At 38.5% G+C, this 8,048-nt stretch overlaps 1 non-coding gene across 1 annotated transcript; it reads left to right on the top strand.

Moving 5' to 3' along the window:
* Positions 1–2,345: 2,345 nt before the first annotated feature.
* Positions 2,346–2,439, top strand: trnai-uau (transfer RNA isoleucine (anticodon UAU)). Its single transcript has 2 exons — positions 2,346–2,383; positions 2,404–2,439. It is a non-coding gene; the product is annotated as a tRNA-Ile (tRNA).
* Positions 2,440–8,048: the final 5,609 nt, after the last annotated feature.

Here is an 8,048-nt window from a genome sequence, read left to right as displayed (position 1 = left end):
ATCGACTACGCAATATCACAGTTTGTTTGACAGGTCTATCATTGAAAAGATCCACGTGGTATCATGATTAATTCAGTGAAATGTCTTCTCATTGGATATGAAGGCTCAGCCTCATTAATAATTATGAGAGAACGATGAGTCATCACTGTATGATCCGTACAGAAAAACGTCACATCCTGTGACGTAGACTTGATGAAGATTTCAAACCCGGAAGACGAAAATAGCCGATACAAACTCAAATTTAACCATTTATATCCTATTATTATATTTTACAGATTATAACATTGTCTTCTATGGTGTTAAACACACCTACCTCTGTTAAAATCTCAGAAAAATTGGTTTAGGGTTTCATGACCCTTTAAAAGGAGGGTGATGCTTGAAATCATTGTTCTATCATTGTTAACCATGGTGACCTGCAAAGAAACGCGTGCAGCCATCATTGCGTTGCATAAAAATGGCTTCACAGACAAGGATATTGTGGCTACTAAGATTGTACGTAAATCAACAATTTATAGGATCATCAAGAACTTCAAGGAAAGAGGTTCAATTCTTGTGAAGAAGGCTTCAGGGCGTCCAAGAAAGTCCAGCAAGCGCCAGGATCGTCTCCTAAAGAGGATTCAGCTGCGGGATCGGAGTGCCACCAGTGCAGAGCTTGCTCAGGAATGGCAGCAGGCAGGTGTGAGCGCATCTGCACGCACAGTGAGGTGAAGACTTCTGGAAGATGGCCTGGTGTCAAGAAGGGCAGCAAAGAAGCCACTTCTCTCCAAAAAAAACATCAGGGACAGATTGATCTTCTGCAGAAAGTATAGTGAATGGACTGCTGAGGACTGGGGCAAAGTCATATTCTCCGATGAAGCCCCTTTCCGATTGTTTGGGGCATCTGGAAAAAGGCTTGTCCGGAGAAGAAAAGGTGAGCGCTACCATCAGTCCTGTGTCATGCCAACAGTAAAGCATCCTGACACCATTCATGTGTGGGGTTGCTTCTCATCCAAGGGAGTGGGTTCACTCTCAATTCTGCCCAAAAACAAAGCCATGAATAAAGAATGGTACCAAAACACCCTCCAACAGCAACTTCTTCCAACAATCCAACAACAGTTTGGTGAAGAACAATGCATTTTCCAGCACGATGGAGCACCGTGACATAAGGCAAAAGTGATAACTAAGTGGCACGGGGACCAGAATGTTGAAATTTTGGGTCCATGGCCTGGAAACTCCCCAGATCTTGATCCCATTGAGAACTTGTGGTCAATCCTCGAGAGGCTGGTGGACAAACAAAAACCCACTTATTCTGACAAACTCCAAGAAGTGATTATGAAAGAATGGGTTGCTATCAGTCAGGATTTGGCCCAGAAGTTGATTGAGAGCATGCCCAGTCCAATTGCAGAGGTCCTGAAAAAGAAGGGCCAACACTGCAAATACTGACTCTTTGCATAAATGTCATGTAATTGTCGATAAAAGCCTTTGAAACGCATGAAGTGCTTGTAATTATATTTCAGTACATCACAGAAACAACTGAAACAAAGATCTAAAAGCAGTTTAGCAGCAAACCTTTTGAAAACTAATATTTATGTAATTCTCAAAACGTTTGGCCACGACTGTACAGCCTAGTAAACGTAAGTGCGTTGAACAGTAGGCTACCATACAACACACAGGGTCAAAAACAGTTTTGCAAAAAGTGTCCACGAGTTACTTGCCAAGTTATATATAAGTAGTATATGGCAAGTGAGCAAATTTGCATTTTTAAATTGTTGGGACATGGTAAGGTGCTAAAAACCCATTCATGGTTGTTTACTTGTTCGTAACAGACACATTTTTTTGTCACTGAACTATACACATATCTGTTAACTGTGAGATTGAGCAAATGCAGTTTATTTCATATCATAATAGTGTTTTTGCAAGAATATTCTCGTATGTCGTTGACAGTCTGTAGTTAGCTCGCTTGCTAGTCAGTAAACGTTAGCATGAAACATCACGGTATGCTAATATATCCTGATAGCACATGATGCATTATTGCCATTTCAATACGTAGCATTTAATGCATATAACACCAGCAAAATCGATGCAAATAATTTTAACTACCCTATTAAATTGATATAGCGTAACGTTTCTACTGCATATGTGCTCACTAATTCATCTAACGAAACGTTAGCGAAAACAAGTGATTTATAAACAACTGGCTGTAAGAAATTGCATCGATCAGTAGCACCATCAGAATATAATTTTCGCCATTTAACCAACAAATACCCAAGTTGCAGTGAAAACGTATTTATAAACACGTAATGTGCTGTATTATGTGGATGACAGAGCTTGAGATTATATATCTGATTACAGCCAATGTGAGCGAAGCTCCAGTGGCGCAATCGGTTAGCGCGCGGTACTTATACAGCAGTACGTTGCAGAGCCATGCCGAGGTTGTGAGTTCGAGCCTCACCTGGAGCAGTGTTTTTGTCATGTTGCAAAAAAAGTACTTGTAAATGCAAAATTGTCATAGCAGTTGAATAATAGGCGCGTCTATTCGTATGATATGGGGACTCAAACGATCAATGTAATATAACCTATACTGACTTAAAATGTCATAAAGAAAATATATGGATTTGCATTTTTTTTACCTAGATGCATTTTTTTACTTATACATGATAAATAAAGTGTTCAGAGGTTTTATCTGTGTAACCCAGTAATTTGATATTTTAATTTATTAACGTCTTTATACGTTTGATAGCTTGTTTTCTGTGTACAGGATTTCAGTGGAATTGATTGTAGTACCTCGGTCTGAACAGCAGGAAGCAGTCTAAGATCATCTAAAAGGCCTTGTAGACATTTTGTTAATGAACACACAACACTTAGACACATCAGCTGAAGGGTTGTTCATGTCTCTCTCTCTCGCTCGATTTATCACTTCATATAGTTCCTTTCTGTTCACTTTAACATTTAATCTTGGAAATCCACTGTTTGCACATTTTACTAAATGCATTATTTTAACTTTCAGTAAGTTCACAAAATACAATAAAAAACATTTGAGGCTTTGAGGATTTGAGATCTAACCTTTGTTATTTTGTAATTATTATTATTATTAATATTATTATTATTTTCTTTCTTATGAAAGGTAAATTCCGTGACAATGTTCAAACATTCACCCCATCAAAACTAAGTTTTATAATCTCATCTCATCTCATCTCATCATCTTTAGGCCCTGTTTGACCGTGGTACTAACATCTCAGGTGATCCGTTCAAAGTTGATCAGGACTAAATGCAAGTGTGAATGGTCAGCCACATTCACGAAGTGGTTAAATACCACTTCACATTTTTGGTATAGACATTAAACAAAAACATATGCTTTTTTAAAGACACCAGGTGTAAATGGAGACTATGCTGCTAGTCAGAATCACTGCCCTCATATCGGTTTCTTTACCTTTATCTACACATCACAGTTAAAATGAGACGGCCCTTCAGGGTAAGATGTTTCTAAGAAAATCCAAACATCAGATGTGTCAGGCTGGCTTCATTCCACACTTGATCTTGATCGTACAGATACGGTCTTTGGCCTGACTTTTAACATTTATGTTGGAAGAATCAACATGTTATTATATACCAAAATCTGGGATCCAAGCCAAATCTGATGCTTTCTGTGGGAAGATTCTTACTCACAGTTGGCTGGTCTCGTACGCTGAAATCTGATTAGTTCATTTTTGATAACAGGAATAGATAATGTGATTCAAACACAAAGCCAAGAGCCTGGCGGGTTTACCGTTATGAATCTGATGAGACACCCTGTGGGAGAATGTGTCAGCAGATCTGGCCTGGAGAGACAGCTGCGGACAGTTGACCATCAGCCTGCGATCCTCAACTAACCCCTCTTCCTAATCACCCATGTACACTCACTCGCCTCAGATTTGGTATCACTGTGAATTAAGTGAGTAAAATTCATAGAATTGACTTGGAAAGGACAGACCCTTGCTGATACATAATGACATAGCCTGCTGAGGGATTTAGCCTCCCTTTGTTTAGCGGCCCGCTAAAGCAGCACTGGAGGCCTAGGGGCAATTATCATGAGATCAGGTGAAAACAAGGTCAAGTTGGAGAAAGAAGCTTTCGGGGAGACACAACATCAGGACGGGGCATTGACCTTCCTCTCTGGATTGAGCCGTGACCGCAATTCACTAGTTTCCATGAATTTCCATGAGACGTGCTGTAACATTTTACACAAGAAAGAAAGATCATTCATCGCTGAAGGTCATTCAGCTGCATTTTTAGCGGCTGTTAGATTTAACAAAGTTACATTTAATATCATCATAAAGCACAGATAATTTGATCTCAATGACACTCATGTCCATGATAAATTGCATCTTCGGTTATTTTCAGCAACATTCAAAAACTGAAGTTCATTGAGGAAAAAGAAGAGCTACCACAGTTATCAGTTATCTACACTAGAATAGGACACTTGAGGCGTTTTTGTCCTAAAACGGTTCTTTGCTCACACTTGCCCTCTGTCAGTGGAACTTCAAATGAATCTGTCATTGACATGCTCTGTCTACACTTGTGGTGTTTTTTTTTGTTTTTTTTTCATGGAAGTGTACACAGGCCAAACACACAATCATCACACAAACATTGCCAGGGATATTTTTCTTATACAATTTCTTTCTTTGACCTCAAATTTCATTTGTCAAACACCTGCCTAACATGGCTGCTTAAACAGGGCTAAGGAATATGAATGTATTTTGGGTTAAAACACACATATGTCTCTGGTTAAAACAAAAAAGCTGTGCATTGTGACACATCATTGGCTCAGTGCTATGTACTGTGAGCCTTAGGCAATGCTCATTATAGTAGAAGACATAATTATTGTCATTACTGTGGCTGTTTTTTCTCTCTCTCTTTTTTTTTCACACACCATTTTCCTCCAGGCAGGTTGATGATTAAGGGTTTGTAAGCCTGCCAAGGGGAAGTGATGTCACCTTATTTGGCATGTTAGACAACAGATCAAGTTACATTACTTTTCTCATGAAGATTGCAGTGGTTTGACAGGATTTATAACCATAATTATTTAACCATCATTAAAAAAAAAAAAAAAATCAGTCTCTTTTTCTTCACCCTTCAGTTTCTTTACATCTAAATGCTTCACTACTTTTCTAACTATTTTAGAAAATATCAGGACTGCGACTTCTTGAATGCTCACATGAATATGCTTTCTACAGTCTTGAAGTGTGCTTGATTGCAGGTCTAAAAAGTACTACAGGAGATTCGAGTATGAAACTGGGGTGGAGTGCGTCAAGAATTTATTTCTTTCACAGAATGACGATGATGGCTGTCCACAGATCTTGAGCAGTAACTAAATATTTGGTGAAGATGGATGAGCCAAGTGAGCTCTCGTGGGTGGGAGTAAGGGTATCATCCCCTGTCCCCCTACATCTCTTTAGCCTTATTAAACATGTCTCCAACTGATTGTTCCTCTGCCAGGTCCCTTGACATATTTCTGTTCTCTGCTGGAAATCTGACTTGATTTACAGATCTCCAAATGACCCTCATTCATACTCCTCAAAATTCAGATGATTTTCAGAGCATGCTTAGCTGTATAAATCTTTTCCAAATGCCTTAGTTTATGAAGAAGTTTGACTTTTCTGAAATTTACAGCTAATCTTCATATTCCTATGACTGTCTCATACGTGCCTAGATTCAGGTCCATTTAACAATAAATCTGCTTGTGCAATTTCCATTGTTTTATCAGCCAGACCAAAGATTGTATCCTCCTTCCTTTTTCTACCCTATCCCGTGTCAGCTTAGAAAAACGAATGCTTCCTGACCACATCCACTGGACCCACTGCCCATCCAGATACATGGGTATGAATAATGAGGTCTCATTGGAGGTGCTGTTTGACTTATGGAAATTCAGGGCACACAACATTTGGGACGTGTCCATGTGGTGGTCCAAAACATTATACTTCTCTTTTTATCTAAAACAAAATGTGAGCATATTTTATTTTTCTAATAACCTTTGTTGCTTAATGCAACCAAACTGTTGGTCATTCATTTGATCAAAATATCACTAATTTACAAATTTGCCTATTGTATATCTAAGCATTGCATTAGTTCAGACAGGCCACATCAGTCAAGCTCGCATCAGCTGATAGTCAGTTGTTCCTGACATGTTCCAATCCAGTTTTGACACTTATCACAGTGGTCCATTTAAATTCCATTCTCCAGCATCTCTTCTATACCATCGCTGCTCGCAAATCAACTCCCTCCTCCAACTCCAATTTCACCTAACCAAACGGGGAATCTAATCCTATTTATTTTCTTCTTCTCTCTCTCTCCTTTGTATATAGTTCACTATATTGCAAGCTTTCTCTATCATGTATTTAGTGTTTTCTATAATTCATGTAAATTGTGAATTGTAGTCATTTATGCATATACTGGTCTGCTTTCCCTGCTTGGTCCAAACATGACTGCACAGACAGGCGTGGGGAGTTTTGCCCAAAACAGAACCACACTAACTGTATGCTATATACAGGTGCATCTCAAAAAATTTGATTATCATGGAAAAGTTCTTTCTTTTTTGTAATTTAATTTAAAAAAAAAAAACTTTCTTATATTCTAGATTCATTGCACACAAACTGAAATATTTAAAAAGTTTTTTGTTTTGATTCTTATAGTTATGACTTACAGCTCAGGAAGATTAAAAATTCAGTATCTCAAAAAAAAAAAAAAATCTCAAAGATCAATCAAAAAAAGATTTAAAAATCAGAAATGTTCAAGATCTCCAAAGCAGCTTTAATTATGCACTCAATACTTGGTTGGTATTTAATTACTGCTTCAATGCGGTGTGGCATAGAGGCGATCAGCCTTCAGCTCCTCTGTATTGTTTGTCAGATGTTACTTATCTTCCTCTTCATAATACCCCATAGATTCTCTGTGAGGTTCAGGTCAGGTGAGTTGGCTGGCCAATCAAGCACAGTAATGTCTTGTTCATCCAATCACTTGGACTTGGCTTTGGCACTGTGGGCAGGTGCTAAAGTCCTGCTGCAAAATGAAATCAGTATCTCCATAAAGTTTGTAAGCAGATGGAAGCATAATGTGCTCCAAAATCTCCTGGTAGATGACTGCATTGACTTTGGACTTGATCAAACACAATGAACCAACACCAGCAGACGTCATGGCACCCCGAATCATCACTGACTTCGAAAACTTCACACTGGACTTTGGATTCTGTGCCTCTCCAGTCTTCCTCCAGACTCCAGACCTTGATTTCCAAATGAAATGCTAAATTTATTTTCATATGAAAAGAGGACTTTAGACCACTGAGCAACAGTCCAGTTCTTTTTCTCCTTACCCCAGGTGAAATGCTTCTGACGTTTTTTTTTTTCTGGTTTAGGAGTGGCTTGGTTCTTGGAATGTGACAGCTGTAGCTCTTTGCCTGAAGACGTCTGAGTGTGGTGGCTCTTGATGTGCTGACTCCTGCTTCAGTCCACTCCTTGTGAAGCTCTCCCAAGTTCTTTAATTAGCTTTTTTTTAATTAGCTGTGGTCATCCCTGTTGCTTGTGCACCTTTTCCTACCACACTTTTTCCTTCCAGTCAACTTCCTATGAACATATTTTGATACAGCACTCTGTGAACAGCCAGCCCTTCCAGCAATGACCTTCTGTGGCTTGTCCTCCTTGTGGAGAGTGTTGATGATTGTCTTCTGGACAACTGCCATGTCAGTAGTCTTACCCATAATTGTGGTTGCATGTTCTAAAGTAGCCCAAGAGGTACCCAGTATTTATACTCAAAATCTAATCAAGCTCAAAATGGAATATTCATATTTTTTTGAGATACTGAATTTTAAATTTTCCTAAGCTGTAAGTCGTAACCATCAGAATTAAAAAAAATAAAAATAAAAATCTTGAAATATTTCAGTTTGTGTGCAATGCATCTAGAATATAAGAAAGTTGTATTTCTTTTATTAAATTACAAAAAAATAAAGACATTTTCCATGAAATGCTATTTTTTTTAGATGCCCTTGTAATTGTAATAAACATACTTTGACGAAGTGGACTTGACTGAACTGTCATTTT

The sequence above is a fragment of the Carassius carassius genome, chromosome 30 (genome assembly GCF_963082965.1).
Source record: "Carassius carassius chromosome 30, fCarCar2.1, whole genome shotgun sequence".
NCBI classification, from domain to species: domain Eukaryota; kingdom Metazoa; phylum Chordata; class Actinopteri; order Cypriniformes; family Cyprinidae; genus Carassius; species Carassius carassius.
Note: the sequence above shows the minus strand (reverse complement) of the source record. Positions and strands in the feature narration are given on the sequence as shown.